A 17,730-nucleotide genomic window follows, 5' to 3' on the forward strand; every position below is an offset into this window, starting at 1 on the left:
AATATAAAATGAAAAATGCTAAATACCTATCTCTCAAAGGGTTTCATCTTGATTCTTTCTATCTCTCTCAGTGTTATTACAGTTTAGACATGAGAAGTTTCAGGAAGGCCATGCCCCACCCTCCCCTATATGTTTAAATAGTCTTTACAAAACCTTTTCAAAAATATTTTTTTCTTTAAACCTAAATCAGTTAGGATTGGTTTATGCACATTTTGTCCCTGCTTTAAGTTTGAGCGTCATTGTTCTAATTAATGCAACAGATTAGCTGCATCAAACCCCACCATATAGATAGGTACCTATTAGTTTTTTATGGAGGGAAAAAAAGCAAAGAGCCTTTATCACAAATTAAAGGCAAAACTATTTTACACCATCGGTTACCAACTTAATGATAACATGGAACACTGAATGGTTATATAATTGTTTTATATAGATTTTTCTTTTTATAAGTTATTCTCTTAGTCTTTCTAACATATATACAATATACATATATTTATAGACACCCCTGATAAATCTTGTTTTAAAGGTAAAACATCAACTCCTTTTAGCTTTATAGTGAATTTCAAAGGCAGTCAGTATTACCTTAACACTCCACTAGAGAAATGATGTCCCAGTGAATCTAACCACTAATTTTTTTTAACGCTGTGATCACTGGTGTGCAAGTAACTCAGATTCATTTATTTTGTTCTTAATAGTTAAATATATATTAGTTGCTTATATTATGTCAGCAGGAGGTATTAAAGAAAGAATCAAAAACAATAAGGTCACAACTATTGCTAATGTTTAAGTCTAGAATCATACTTCAAACAGAAACCTTTGAGACAATCCTACTGGTATGATATAAAGTGAATGCTGAAGGATTGCAATGTTCGTGTTTTTTATTAGCTATGTACTAACATGAAAGATCTTTTCTTTTCCTTCTCATCTCAGATTGATTGTTCCTTGTCTTTGAAACAGCATAGTCATACTGATTTCTGTCTACCAAAGCTATGTCGGTTTCCAAATGCAAGTTCATTATAAGCACTTCTATGTTTCCAGGAATACTTGCTTGAGGTGGGAAACTAGTATATGGTAAGAAATTAATTACCTTTCTTCGTGTCTCCCACCCCTGACATAGCCCCGTTCTAACAAGCTAGATGTGAAGGGAGAAGGCTGATTGGAGACATCTCCATGACACTGTACAGTGTCTATTTAATTTTTCTTATTACTGATTACTGGTATGAAATAGATCATTCTAACTTTTGCAATTCTTTAAAACCTAATGGCATAGAGTGAGACACAGCACTATTTGTTTTACAAGACATCTACTGTATCTACTTTTGTTGGGATAAATACCCAGTAATTGCTGTCATAGCCAGAGGACCAGCACGGGTACTACTATTCACAGTGTTGCTTTTGTTTTTGTTTGTGTTTTTTTATTTGTTCTTGTTTTTTAGCTTTTTCTTATTATTTTAATCTACAGAGTAAATTACTATATACACACTGGAACCAGTTAATGCCCTTAGACAATCATAGTTGTTTCATAAAGCAGAAAAGACAATGCAGGGGAAAATTAGTGCCCAAAAGCACAGTCACAAAGGCTTTGAAAGTTCTAGATACCACTACAAGTCAATGCTGGAGATCTGTCTAAAACAATCAGTGATTCAAGAGGAATGCTTTAATTTGGAGAAAATACCACTCCCTCCCTCCCACCCTTGAGTAGCCCCTCCCTTTTTTAAATAATCTTTTCAATTCACTATCAAAAGTCCTGGATCTTCAGATATGCGTTAAACTATAAATAAACACTGCATAGTTCTCTTTTGTTTTGTTTTGTGAAAAATTATTGCAGTACAAAGACTCCAGTTTGGAATTCAGTAAGGAGCAAACAGTACTGGAGTATGGGCGGTCCGAATGGGTCCTGGCGCTGGTCGCAGAAGTGCAGGAGGCAGGCAGAGGTCTGGAACAGAGTGGCTGCAGGAGCAGTTCGACTGAAGGGAGAATTCACTGCCACAGCAGCAGCAGCTGCTGTGGCAGCGAGGGGGTTGGGAAGAATTCGGGGAGCCAATGGCTTTGAAGGTTCTTTTCAAAACACTAATTTTACCTGTAAGGAAAAGTTAAAAGAAGGATGAGAATAAGAGTTTGGGAATCTGTAGTCATTAGTCAAAATGATAAGTAGGCTTAGGAATACAACGGAGTGATAGACTGATGGTTCGTGTTTGTAACCTTAGTTATTCAGGAGGCTGAGATTAGAGGATCACGGCTAGAGACCCAGCTTGGGCAGAAAAATGCAAAAGATTCTTCTTCAGTTAACTCCAGAAAGCTGGAAGTGGAGGTGTAGCTAAAGTGGTAGAAGGTCAGCCTTGAGTAACTTAATTAATTGAGAGCACTAGGCTCTTAGGTCAAGCTCCACTACTGGCATACTCATGTGCACGCCTGTGCACGCATGCACACAAAGCAGTGAACAGCTACAATCATAAAGTCAAACTGCTGAACTGACAATAAAGAAAATAAAAAGCCTTGAACAACATTTTTCCCTTTGGAAGAGCGGGAGAGCTGAAAATGGCCAACCAGCAATGCTAAAGAATCCTCTAGAGAAGGACCTGGGAATCTTATTTAAGTTGAAAATTATACTTGCTGAGGAAAGTATTCATCTTTTTATTTTTAAGTAGTGGCTTATGCCTGTAATCCTAACTACTCAGGAGGACTGTGTTTCAAAGACAGCCCAGTCAGGAAAGTTCTTGAGACTCTTATCTCCAATTAATCACCAAAAGGCTGGAACTGGAACTGTGTCTCAAGTGGTAGAGCAATAGCCTTGAGCATAGAAAGTTCATGGGGCAACATTCATGCCCTGAATTCAAGCCCAAGGACAGGCACAAAAATAAAATAAAATAAATGACCAAGAAAAGATGATCAAATAAAATATAAAATATAGAGAAAATTTGTGCCACCCTTGACACATTTGTTAACCATCACAGAGCAGACCCTGGTTAAAAAAAGAGGTTCATTGTTGTTTTCAATCATACACTGAGCAGGCACCACAGACAAGGCAATTTCCTCCTGTCTAAAATCCAAGGGAAATACCAAATAGTAACAAAAAACTTCTTCAACAAAGAGTAAACACTTCTCCAAATATTGACACTTTCCCCTTTGTCTCTATGCAAATACTCACCACCTCTTCTCCATCCTGCTTTATTATAACAAACAATAATTCCAGGTTAGGAAGTCAAGAAGATACTTCTCCCTGGGGAGAATATTTCCACTTCTACAAGCAGTAACATGGCCACAGTCCAGAGGGAGATTCTAAAGACTAACTGGATTTTGAGTGCTCTACTCACTTACAAACTTCAGCCACTTCTATGCTGGTTAAGACAGGACTACAGTGCTGAAAAACCAGCTCCACACAGAACTCACCTTCTCCTCTGCAGCTAAATCTATTGTTATTTTTTTAAAAAAGTGGTTCCATCTGCATAAAAATAGAGAATACTGACACGAGCATCTTCTAATTAATGACTACAGCTTTCTTATAGCTATATTTTCACGTGTCCATGTACACAACAGCACCAACTATGAAAAGATCTATTTGAGAAAGACAGATTTCAAAATGCACAATCCGGCATCCTCAGTTTTCACTGAGGACCGAGTCTGATAGAAATGATAGTCCCTTTAATCAGTCATAGGTTATAGTTACATGGTTGGAAGGTTTCCTCAATTCTCCCTGATTCCCTCCCAAATAACCCTAGTCATCTCTACACAAGGACACTGTATCATCTACAAGGCATACTTTGGAGTAATGAAAGAGGGCATTTTGCAGGATATATTTGTCCAGGCCTTCTATAGTTCCCTTGGATGAAGGATTAAGTAAAACAAAGTCATCCTCTTGAGCCTGTATTTTGAACATCAATGCTTTGTCTTGAAACTCTTAAAAAGACTTTTATTGACCTTCTACCTTGATTATCATCATCACTCATATCAAGACCAGATTTAACAAAGCGACTCCCTTAGAGAATTGAAAGAAGCTGATCTTTTCTCCCTTTGCTGTACTCAATGATGGATCTGAATGCAAATAGGTAAGACACTAAGCTGTGGCTAAAATGGGGCAAAGGCTTGACATAAATCATTGGGCCAATGGTGGTATCGAGATCTCACTGAAATCAATTTGTGATATCTTAGGTACATTTACTCCACTTATTGACTGACATTCTCTCCTCCCCACCCCTTTCCAAAAAGTATATTCTCACAGACTGTGGACATTACAGAAAGCATGTTATCTATTGGGAAAGAAAGATGTCACTCACCCCCAGTGGATGTGCTGCCTTAGGAAGCTTGTTGTAGGGACTATACTTCGGTTTCGGGGGCTTTCCAGCCGCTCTGTCTTTGTGCCTTCGACTGCTAATGTGCTATTACATGCAATTATACAGTGACAGTGTAAAAAAGGGTATCTACAAAAACTCTCACAAATATTGTTTTAACCTGGAGAAAGATAATCATTATTTCATGCACATTTCAGAAAGACAAATTTTTTAAAAAGGCACACACTTGTGCCCTTGGATTCTGATGGCCAGAGCATAACTATTCATTTTTAAATATTTTTAACAAATAGAAGGATCTTCCACCACCCCCCTCCCAGCTTTTTGCCTTCTCCCTGAACACATATCCATTTTTAGAAAAGTGTTCACAAAGGAAAGGCATGTCTAAAGGAATTTTATGTGCAAATAAACAAAGATGCCCAGGAAGGCATGAATTTATTTCCATACCAATATTTATCCTCACATTTGTACAGCCAAATGTCAGCCCTTCAAATTCTAAAGATAAATAACCAAGGTGCATAAAATCAGCAAAATCCTGTACACACACATATATAAAACACAACACAATACGAAGGCTGGGCCTTCCGCTGGAAATATACCACTGACATGTTTAGAAGGCTATTCAGTATATTAATGAACGCAATGTGATTAGTCATCCCTTTTAGCAGCTGGTTGCAGGATTTAGAACTACAGCACAATACCATGTAATAAACTACACACAATAAGAGAGTAGCACAGCACAAAATTAGTTGCAGCATGGAAATAGCAAAACACATAGAAACGGAACATGGTAAGTTGACCTTTAATGAGACTTAACACATTTGAATGGGAAATATGATAGAGGAAAGATTGGATAACTGTCTCCTCCTACTCCATACACACCAGAATAGTGCAAACTCCCTGCCAAGAACTTTCAAGAGATCCTAGAAGCCACTGCATTTCCCGGCAAATTAATATACACAAAAAAGGACAGTGGATAGAAGACAAAGGTGTGCAATAAAAAAAAATTGTCTTCCCACAAAAAAAAAAAAAGAAATAAACATAGTTGTGCCGGTAGCTTTAGTGTGGTCTTGTTTGTAAACATTTGGGTAAATGCCCAAAAGTGGGATTGCTGGGTCATATGGGAGCTCTAAGTGGAGTCTTTTGAGGAACCTCCATAGTACTTTCCAAAGTGGTTGAACAAGTTTACACTCCCAGCAACAATGAAGTAAGGTTCCCTTCTGTCCACATCCCCTCCAGCATCTATTGTTATTAGATTTCTTGATTATAGCCATTCTAACTGGGGTGAGGTGGAATCTCAATGTTGTTTTGATTTGCATTTCTTTTATGGCTAGGGAGGTTGAGCATTTCTTCAGGTGTCTATTAGCCATCCTTCTTTCCTCTTCAGAGAAGTTTTTCTTTAAGTCTTTAGACCACTTGTTTATTGGACAGTTGTTTCTTTGAGGATTTGTTGTTTGGGGATTTAGTTTTGGAGTTCCAAGTATATTTTAGATATGAGACCCTTGTCCATTGTATGGCTAGTGAAGATCTTCTCCCAATCCATGGGCTTTCTATTGATCTTGCTGGCTATGTCCTTTGCCATGCAGAAGCTCTGCAACTTCATGCAGTCCCATTTGTCCAGCCTTTCTTTGATTTGTTGTGTTTCTGGGTCTCTATTAAGAAAATTTTGGCCTGTGCCAAGGAGACCTAGGGTTTCTCCTAATCCGTTCTGTAATGTTTTCAGAGTGTCTGCTTTGACTCTGAGGTCTTTGATCCATTTGGAGTTGATTCTGGTGCAGGGTGATATATAAGGATCTAGCTTTAGTTTTCTACAAGTTGTTAACCAATTTTGCCAGCACCATTTACTGAAGAGGCTGTCTTTCTTCCATTCTATTTTTTAGCTCCCTTATCGAAGATTAGATGGCACTATTTACTATAGCTAAGATATGGAACCAACCCAGATGCCCCTCAGTAGAAGAATGGATCAAGAAAATGTGGTATATATACACAATGGAATTCTATGTCTCCATCAGAAAGAATACATTGCCCCATTTGTTAGGAAATGGAAAGGCTTCGAAAAAATTATATTAAGTGAAGTAAGCCAGGCCCAAAGAAACATAGGTCCCATGGTTTCCCTTATTTGCAATATCTAGTATCTGTCTGAGTCAAGTAGAAAAGGTCAAATAAGGTGATGTTAGGAAATTGAACCCTAAGATATGTTTTCAAATATTTTTTTTCTTTCATTTGATTATTTCTAACACATTTATAAGATTATTTCTTTGTTGCTTTGTATGTCCCTCCCCCATAGTATAACCCCTGCTTTCACTGTATTTGATGTTGGTATAATTTGTGGAGGGGAAGGGGAAAAACAAATCCTTTAAATAAGGATACAGGTGGACCCATTTCAACAATGAAATATAGAAGTCGTTATGTGGAAAAGGAACTTTACAACTTTGGTGTGGGTGGGTGGGGGGGGAACCAGGGCGATGGGTGGGGGGTGGAGGGGGGAGGGTGGGAAGGGATGGGAAGGGGAAACAAAGGAGGAGGCTACAATGCTTGATCAGAAATGTACTCATTATCTTGCCCATGTAATTGTAACCACTCTGTGTACAGTATTTTCACAATAAAAATAAAATAAAATAAAAGAAGACAAGGGGGTGAGTAGGCAGATGTGTGGATGGAGGGATGGATGGAAGGATGGAGCAGAATTACAGAAGGGAAAGGAAGAAAGATTGCACATGTATCCTGCTTGTGGGGGGAGAGGGCAGGGCTGCTTTGTTTACATTCCCACCATCTGCCCTGCCTACCTGTTTCAGTTGGGTTTCTGAGTTGACATGCACATGACAGATTTCACAGTGGAAAGTCTTGTTTTGCAGCCCGTGTTTCCTTTGTTGACAGGTCCTTTGCCTTTTACTCCTGCCCCAGGAAAGGCTTTGATAGTCCCACTTCCATTCCTGGCTTCTAGCATAGTTTTGTGCTTAGTACCTGCCAGGAATAGTTGGGGACACGGGGAAAGAGAAATAAAAAGAATGACAGGGGAAGTGTTAGCTAGTAGATAAGTTAAGGAACCATATAATATCCAAATGTGAACCTTTGGGACTAAGGCTGAAGCATGGCCATGATGTCTAGACTGTAACAACGTGTTCCTGTCACCTTGTATAATCCTATTGAACTTTTCACTTTTGTAAAATGCTGCTCCACATCACAAGCAAACACCATCATCCTAGCAACTGAACTTGAGAGCCCTCTGAGAGGAAATTAAATGGGTGTGACTGAGTTTCATTTCCTCTTGATGGTATAATAAGCCATAAATGAAGGCTGATGAGGAAGAGTGAGTTAGTTGCTGAAGGCAGAGTTGGAAGTGATGTGTAACAAATGTAATCAATTTAAACATGGTGTGTTTACAAAGGTGGCACTAATTAAATATCCACTTTTTAAACAGAATCTAAACAACCTCGCTTTACTGTGTGTTTTAGGTTCAAAATGGAAGAGCAAGATTAATAATTTTAAAAAAAACTTGATGGTTCTTTAAAGGTCACTTTAGGCTAATACAATGCAAGTAAGTAAGAAAATGAAAGGTAAGCTCAAAGTGTAGGAAGATAACCTGTAAATAAATGCTTATCTTCACTAAAGCATTAACCTCTCTGGGCTCTCACACATAGGTACTGTAACTCCACTTGGCAATCATCAACATTATTTTTTTCAGATCACAGTAGTTCCATCATGATGGCCATTTTCCCTCAAGAGCATTGCTTGGGGCTGGGAAGGTGGCTCAGTGGTAGAGCGCTTGCCTTGCATGCATGAAGCCCTGTGTTCGATTCCTCAGCACCACATAAGCAAAAAGAAAAAAGCTGGAAGTGGCGCTGTGGCTCAAGTGGGAGAGCGCTAGCCTTGAGGTGAAGTGCTGAGGGACAGTGCCCAGGCCCTGAGGGACAGCGCCCAGGCCCAGAGTTCAGGCCCCATGACCGGACCCCCCCCCAAAAAAAGGATTGCTTAAATTTTGCTTTATTTCTAGTTATTACGTGTTCCTTCTTCATCCCTCTTGGAGATGTGTTTTAATTTAGGAATTTCTTTTATTATCACATGTAGCCTTTGTGGTATTTGTTTAAATTAATTTCTACTTCCTACTTGTATTTATTAGGTTTTTGATCAGTTCTGCAAACATAAAAAGAGATTCTTAACTTCTGAGTCATACATCTGCCTCAGAGCATTACTGAACATTAATGAGTAAAACATGTTTGGAACATTCTAGATCAGTGTAGATCCCCTCCTATCGAATAAGATAGTTCATAGCTACACATTTTATCTTATTCAGGATAATCATGACTTTAACCAATCAATATAAAACATACACACTTTACAACGTAGGTTGTTTGCTTTGAATATCAATGTTCTTAATGCATAACTATTATAATACTCATATGTCAACCTAAAGAAGTCAGCGTGGTGTTAGCATTGGAGGAACTGCAGCACTGCACTGAGGGACGAAGCAATTCAAGGTAGTGCTGTTGGTGCCCTCCTCTTCTTTGCCCGGCCTCCGTGCAATAGAGTAAACACAGGAATTTTCTACTTTGCAGATGGCACACATGTTCTAGGATGCCAGATACAGATACGTAGAAGGTGTTCTGCACCTCTTTCTTGCAACAGATAATTTTATTTCAAAAATTCCCCTCCTGTATTCAAAATGAAATGCACTTCAGGGGCAAATTTAGATTTCCAGTGCACCTGAGAACCCAAGAGCATGTCATCCTGACTTTCAGAAGGGACTCCTGGTTCACTTTTGGTTCAACTCATTTGTGATTTGGAGCCAGGGCTTGGTACATAGCTTACATGCACACACACACACACACACACACACACACACACACACACATCTCAAGGTTGGTTGGGGGACTTCAACAAGTGGCTTTGCTTCTATGGTTATTATTAATCATCAGTACAGCTGAACTTTGTACAGTATAACCTCATGCACTTAGTGGCAGAGTATTCATCATAATTAAATAGCTATTAGACAGTTTATATTTTTAATGTTTTAAGAAGCTCTAAAGGTAACTACTTTTATTTATCCCAAATAAAGCTCAAATTCAATTTAAAAAATCTTGTTTTAACTGAAAACGTTGGGGATAAATGTACATGGAGAATATATACATGATGAAGATTGAAACTCATTTTTATTGCAATACCTTATACACCCTCGAGGCTGTGCTAACTGTGCTGTTGGCTCGCAGCAACTATATGCATTAAGTGCTATTTTAATGCCCGATAAGACACTGAGATAGGCAAGACTAAGTTACCCTCACGGGCACAGAAAACAAGCCTTCCATGACATTCTTGAAATCTAGAAAACTGATCTTTAGCTAAGTCCCTAAAATTTCACTAAGGGCTTCCAACACAACTGGCTGTGGTTGTATACCAGTCTTCCATAATATCTATCCTTTGATTTTCTACCTTACATATTAATAGTCTTGTGTAAAACTGGCTTTTATTTGGGTCTTTCAAACCCCGCCTCCCAATCTATTTTCTTCCAGCACCCTCTTCTTCTGAGCAGAATTCTATAAACCAGGATATACTAAAGGGCTGTGGCCGTGTACTAGTCCACAATATCACTTCTTGTTTCTGTATCGCATAAATGCCTTCCAAGGTCCAGGCCTACCTCTGCATCCCATGCAACTTCTCAGCAGAGCAGTCGAAAATATGTTTCTGCACCACCTCCCGTGCCATCTCTGTCTTGAGAAAATCTTCAGGATTTCAGGCAAAGGTATCATCCTGACACTCTTGAAAGCCTGACCTGATAGTAATTCTATTTGAAGTTTTGTATGAATGACTTCTGAAAGGAATACCATATTTCATCCAAACTCAGCAAATCATAAAGTTTCAAGTAATTTTATTTACTTTTTGCTTAGCTGTCTAGTTTTGAATATGTTGAGGCAAAATAATTATTGTTCTTGTATTTGTAAAAAATCAGCATCCATCATGTAAAATAACAGAATGAAGTGCGCTGTGCATTACGCTTTTCCATAGCATAATGAGCTGAAGGCTCTAAATAATGTCAATGATATAGAGCTTCTCCCTTAATATACCATTAGTCAGGTAGTTGCTAGTGACCCATGCCTTTAATTCTAGCTGAGATGTGAGGATCATCACTCAAAGCCATCCCAAACAGGAAAGCTTGTGAGACTCTTGTCTCCAATTAACCCTCAGAAAACTGGAATTGGCACTCCAAATGGTATAATGGTAGCCTTGAGTGTAAAAGCTCAAGGACAGCACCCAGGCCCAAACTGCAAGACGCATGAGCAACAAAAGAAAAGACAAGAAAAGACAAGAAAAGAAGAGAAAAAAACACATCAGATTCTATTGAATAGTGAACATGGTTACTATGGTAATTTTCTACATGAGAAATTAGCACAATGTGCTGATTTATTATATAGCTTACAACTGACATCACAACAGCTCCACAGATACAACTTGTTAGTAAATCCATAGCAGTTCAAAGGCTGACCTCACTGAAGGCTTGATTCATGACTTGAACCCCAGTGCTGCTTATTTTACAAATGTAAAAGTAAGCAGGGCACTGGTGGCTCACACCTATAATCTAGCTACTCAGGAGGCTGAGATCTGAGGCTCAGGGTTCAAAGCCTTCCCAGGCAGGAAAGTCTGTGAGACCCTTATCTCTAATTAACTACCAAATAAGACAGAAATGAGGCTGGGGTTCAAGTGGTAGAGAGCTAGCCTTGAGCATAAAAGCCCTGGGATAGCACCCAGGCCCTAAGTTCAAGTCCCAGGACTTCCAAAAAGAAACATGTAAACAAGAGCCAGGTATAGTGGTATGTACTTGTAATCCCAACAATGAGAATGGAGGAAGGAAGATTGTGAGTTTGAGGCCAGCCTCTATTATATGGTGAGTGTGAAGCCAGCCAGAAAAACACATTGCTTTATCAATGTTTCTGCTAGGAATTCTAGGACTCCAAAATTCTTAAACTCTAACTGTGAAGGACAGGTTTGACCTGCCAAATTGATACCTACATCCAAATAAATGTGTTTTTCTGTCGAAGGATTTTTAAGAAGTACGTGGGCTTCATGATGATTATACTTGTATTTGCATTATACTTGTATATGTATGGCAAATGTGTATGGTACAGATTCTGATAGAAAGGCAGATCGGTTTCTAGGTTTCCCAGCAACTGAACTCCTGAACTGTGCCTGACTGCAGTTAATGTTGGTAGGAGGAAGACACATGCTAAAGGAATTGTTCTCCATCTGCAGTCACCCCTCAGAGTTTTAAAGTCAATGCCCAGATATTACGAATGAGGCACAATCGGTCAGTGACTCAACATGCAGCTGCAGTATTAACTTCAGACAAGATTCACAGATGAATCTACTTCTGGTACAGCTGCTGACATAACCCTGGCAAAGAACAGTCTTTTAAATGAAAAGTCGATCTTGGAAATCAACTCACGTTTTAGAGAAAAGCTGATGTTTGTATGTACACATAATCTCACCCACACTTCCCACACACATGCCGAAAGAGAAACCAAGAGAAGTACAGAGAGAGAGAGAGAGAGAGAGAGAGAGAGAGAGAGAGAGAGAGAGAGAGAGAAGCAGGGGCAAACAGAAATCGAGACAGAAGTGGGAACAGCCCACACTAAGCAAAAGCAAAGTGTAAACATCACCTGATGTGGAAAAAATAACTTGTAATGTCAAAGCTCATAGAATTCACAAAGTGTATAGACCATGGTAATGACAATATGCTTTGTAAAAATTTAAATGTGTTTGTGACTCTGAGTATCACTATTCCACAATACTGTGAAATATGTGAAATTTTATGTAATCACCTAATCTCAATTAAAGGAAAAGAAGTGAGAGAAGGGATGGGTTAAGAGAGGTGGGTGACAATGTTGTCAGGCACCTTGTACTCATATACTGTTTTGTAGAATGGGAACGTCTTTGTACAACTACTTAAAGATAATAAAATTTAAAAAAAGATAATAAAATTAAAAAGAAAAAAAAATGGAGACAGAGTCAGAGACAGCAACAGACAACTAGATAGGACCAAATTATAAAGGAAGAGCATTTTGTGTTTGTTTCTCAATATTCTCCTATTTACTTTTCTGTTTTAAAGTTTGCAGTTCAAGTAAGAGACATTGGGGTTTTGTTTTATTGTTTTTGTGCTTGATTGGTCCTATAACAAAACACATGTCTTTAAGTTGTGGGAAGAGCACACAAAAACTTACATGTAGAGTTCATAACTCAGTGGCCTCACATAAGAAATACTAAATTCTCTCTTAAGTATTTATTTTTACATAGTGTTGGCTACAATAGCATTATTTGCTATAGAAATCATAATATAGATGTTTTAATCAAACATACATGGAAAAGTACAGGCCATACTTTATGACATAACTTTAGAAAATATCATTTAGAAGCAAATACTAGATGTGCACAGCAATCCAGAAATCAGGTTAATATAAAAAAAGACTTAGAATTATATGCTATTCCACCTAGTTTGCAAAAACACATACACATGCACACATGTGCATATGTACACATGCACACACCATAGTCGACAAGCTCTGGAAACCCTCCCCTGCCCCCATATAAATGCCACTTTGCTTGTCACTTTTATGTTTTAATGGCTAATAAATGCCATCTAATAATTGTGCCACTGTCCCCCCAGCCCTTGTGTCCTGCTGCACAAGTTCTAATCTATTCAGAAGAAGATGGTTGCAGGGCTGTGGAGACAGAATGAAAGCATGTGCCTCTCACCACTGTTGTGCGCCTCCAGCTGTGAGGCCGAGTTGAGGGCCACCTTGCATAAGGAGCAGTAAAGCAGTCGTTGTGCCTTTTCCTCCTCCGTCTCTGTGGAAGGACATGAGCTATTGCCGCTAGCTGTCGTGGGGCTTTTTTCTGCTTTAGAGGTGATCTCAGTTGTCATAACACTGCTTTTGCGGATTTCCACACTTGTCCTCGTTGATATCGCCGATGTCCCTGTGGTACTGTCTGCATTCAAAAGAGCATAGGAGGAAGGGGAGGATAGAGGGTCATTGTCTTTCCTTGTTTGGAAACGGATGGCTGACATGACACCCTGTTAATAATGATAAGGGCAGTGAGAAATCACTGCTTGTTAACTGCATCTGTCATCTAATGAGGGAATGTACACAGATGACCACATTTCACTTAAGCTTTGGAGGAAACCATCAGGTGATTCTTCAAGATATACATGGATGCAAGTTCTAAATATTCTCTGGGGATAAATAAACATGTCATAAGTTTCTCTTAACACAATGCCGGAATAGAAGAATGTTTGCAATACATACATTTTCCTTTTAAAAATTTTAAAAAGAGGATAAGTGCCTTTAAAACATGCTTTTTTCCTATTTGTCCTATTACTTTTCTGTTGTCCTCCTGTATTGCTTTATTTTATTAATCAGCAAAACTCTGATATCAAAATTGCTTTCCCTAGATCAGCAGCTGAGAAAACCATTGTTCTATTTACAAAGAATCATAATTCAGCATCCTTTGAAAAGTTCATTGGTATGAAACCAAGAGGAATTCTAGTCTGCTGTATTTCTTAAGTGGGCAGTCTGCATCAGACCACATGCAGGAAGTTGTGGTAGAAGCAATCAAATGATCCACCTCACTCGCAAAGAATTCACAGACTAATCATCCTGTGTTAAATGTCACATGGTTTCACAAGTTCGAGGACCATGAAAGTGTCGATGCGCTGTAATCCAACAACCCTTTTGGCGCTGAAGTCTGATACTAAATCTGGAGAGATCAACCTTCAAAGAGAAATTACCTTGTCCTAATGTCATTGGGCACACAGGACTGTCCTCTTAAAAGTGCCACTCACTGTGATATTAGCAATGCGTGTCATACCCAGCAATAACTTGCAAGTGAGCTTTCTACTGGTTTCTCCATCTGTCAATACCCCATCTTTACCTGCTCTCCTTCATTCTGCCTGTCAGCTGGTTCTTATCCTCTTAGTCTGAACACTCCCTGCTGTATCTCCAGCTTCAGCTGCTCTGGGATCTCTCATTCCACATGTCATTCCATGTGCTGCTGTGGTCACTTTTCAAAGACACACTAAGCAGTTCATGATAAATAGGTTGGACAAGGCGATACGTAAGGGACAGCAGCCTGCCTGCAGTGCTATTGCCTCTGAATACATTTACTTCTTATAACCTCATACTTTCAAGGGGAGAGAGCAGTATAAAATGCCTTTTAACTTGTGTATTTGCATTGTTCCAAGCATAAGAATGAAGACACAGGTTGAGGTTGTTTATTCCTTCTTTCTTAAATATGGAATCAAAAACATTGGCTAATGTCAAGGGACAAGGGGCAGGGTGGGGGTAATCGGAAGAGATGGGAAGGGGAAACAAAGGAGGAGGCAACAAGGCTTGATAAGAAATGTACTCACTATCTTGTCCATGTAATTGTAACCCCTCTGTATGGTATTTTTACAATTAAAAAAAAAAGAAGACTCTTGTGAAGGGCTGGTCTGTAAAAGGCTCTTCCCGATCTTGTTTCCTATGCTTGACACTTCACACAATCACTTATTTTAGTGACTGAAATTATTAAGGCAGTCTCGTTCAGCGGAATGGAAAACACTCAACTACTGTGGTTTGTTTTTTTTTTTAAATGTCTACCTGCAAATGAGTGACTCATTGGATAAACTTTCCAAACAAAAATAACCCTCATGCCATTTTTTTCCATTTGTTCTCTTGGACAATGAGAAGCTTCTGATTAGCTTTCAGTTGCCTGCTAAGGTCCCATGACTAAAATCAAGATGATCTTACTGCATTTACGGTCCCCTCATAAAAAGAAATGATTGCTAGCATGAACCTCCGAGTAACTAACTCATCGCCAATTTGCCAAATGTTTTCTATACTTAAAAGAATTTCATATACTTATACAAATAACACAACTTGACCTTCACAGGGAGCTATGAAAATCAGGACATCCCAGAAATTACAAAAATTCCCCGATATCACACCAGTGGGATGAAGTCAACCAAAGCAAATTACTTCATAAGATGTAGTTGTCTTGGATAATGGGGTAAAAATACTGTGCAAGACAATCCTGTCCAAGATTGTCTACAGTAAGATCTTAAGCTGTAGTAAAGTCAGTAAATTGTTCTTATAGGCAGCTTTGTGGAGGAATGATAGCTATGTTTACAGAAATTGGATTTTCCAATGTGGCCACACAGGGAAACCAGATGTGATGCCCTGGGTATTTATTTCAGGGAAATTCACCATGGTAACAATTTTTGTAGTAATCCTTATCTTTCAATAACTTCTTCTCTGGACTGACATATTTCTTTTATGTCTTGATCTGAAAATGGTCCATGACATAGATCATATTAATCCCACAATAACTTCTCTACATTGAAATTGGGAAACAAGAGTAAAAAAAAAATGGTGTTTCCAATCCTTGTAATAGCTACATTGGTATATCTTCTAATCCCACAGGAGAGTACACATTTACACCAAAATCACTAAGACTAGAGACACCAGATTATTTATGCATAGGACTTAGTAAAGAATTAACATCTCTTTAGGCAAGTTCTTTACTTGAAACAGGCTTAGGAGAATTAATATTCAAAGGCTTAACTTCTTCTACTTCTATTTCTTGTCATATTTTGACCACATAGTTGAGCATACATATTATTTTCTGAGATTGGAATGAACTTGAAAGAATATAAAGGTATATACTTTTTTTAAATTTTAACTTGAATCTGTGGATAATGATTCTTTAAAGGTAGGATTTGAATTAACTTGTAACAGGATGTGGACTTTGACTTATCAGTGTTTTATCTGTGATGAAAGGTCCTTCTTTTCAAGTCAAGGAGTTAAGGTAAACACATTTTAGCATATGCCTATCCCAAGAGAATCAACTATTTTATACACTGCACGCAAAATGACATAGAAATTTGCAAAAGGGCAAAGAGGCTTTCCTTAATGTGGTTACATTAAATCACTAATTATACAATTACTGTAAATCATTCTTATTTACTCATTAAAATACAAGGATCAATGGATGCACCTGGCAGCATCAGGTAATATGATAAGGATTCCTTGTGTGGTCTTTCTTCTTCAAATCATAATACCTGACCAGTCGTAGAAAGCACAAAAGAAACCTCAAGTTAAGGTCACTCCACCCAATTCCTGGCAAGTACCCTCAACGCTGCCAATGCCGTCAGAACAAGGAATGTCTAAAAAAACTGTCTCTGTGTGGGAGAGTCTATGCAGGTTTAACATCTAACTGCAATGTAGGATCTTGGATGGGCTCCTGTGGTGATAGAAGGAAATTTGTCAGAAACATAAGAAATGTAAATGAAGAAGAGGTTTTTGCTAACAATTTGTCAGTATTGATTCATGAGTCTTGACAGATGAACTGTGGTCATGTGAAACGTTAAAAATAAGGAAAACTGGGGCTGGGAAGGTAGCTCAGTGGTAGAGTGTTTGCCTCGCATGCATGAGGCCCTGAGTTTGATTCCTCAGCACCACATAAACAGAAAAGGCTGTAAGTGATACTGTGGCTCAGGTGGCAAAGCACTAACCTTAAATTGAAGAGCTAAGGGACAGTACCCAGGCCCTGAGTTCAGGACCCTTGACTGACAAAAAAAAAAAAAAAAAGGATAATTAAATACAAGGTGTAAGGAAGCTCTCCTGCATTTTGTTTTGTCATCTAACACTTCAGATTTTCCAAACTCTTCTCATATTGACAAGTAGAACTAGATAGTGTGTGGTTTGGGTTACTTTGCATAATCATAGTTAAACTCGGCCTTAGTGGTTTTAAAACATAGCAGTCTTAATTTCAAAATAGAAAGTTTCCAGGACACTTTTCAACGTCATGATGTATAAGGTAAAAACTGGAACTGAAGTGTGTGTGGTACAGTTTCAAATCAAAGCTTGTTATCCTACGTAGCCGGGTCTCATGAGCCCAGCCTTCATTCCATCAACATTTATTAGGCTGCTGTTTTGTGCTAAGTTCTGTGCTAAGCCACTGGGGACAAGAAGGTCAATAAACATAGATCATGTCATTACTGGCATAAAGAGGCTAGTTTTTGATATATCTCATATTGATTTGGTGGTCTGTGTAATAATAATGTAACTGGTTAATTTATGAAACATCTCACACAATAATTTGAAATATCAATAATAATAATCATTATAACTATTAAAAAAACCTTCCATGTGTTTTGTTTAATATTATATAATTGTACTTAAATATCCATGAAATAGGCTCCCCAATAAATGTTTGACACATAGGAAAGGAAAATAATAAGAAAGGATGGGGAAGTACTTTTTTAAGCAGTTGCAGGTCCTAGTGCACTCTCAGCTTACATGTCTCCCAAAGGTACGTATCACTCTTATCCTTACCTTAAAGAAGGAAATTCTGGATATAGAAATTTGGGAATTTGGCCAACATCATAGCTTTCAATCACACCGTCTACCCCAGTGTACAT

The 17,730-nt window shown here is 38.4% G+C and overlaps 1 pseudogene; it reads right to left on the minus strand.

Annotated features, from left to right (window-relative positions):
- Positions 1 to 1,764: 1,764 nt before the first annotated feature.
- Positions 1,765 to 17,730, minus strand: LOC122107914 (annotated as a pseudogene).

The sequence above is a fragment of the Dipodomys spectabilis genome, unplaced genomic scaffold (assembly GCF_019054845.1).
Source record: "Dipodomys spectabilis isolate Male_0828 unplaced genomic scaffold, ASM1905484v1 ptg000054l, whole genome shotgun sequence".
NCBI lineage: Eukaryota > Metazoa > Chordata > Mammalia > Rodentia > Heteromyidae > Dipodomys > Dipodomys spectabilis.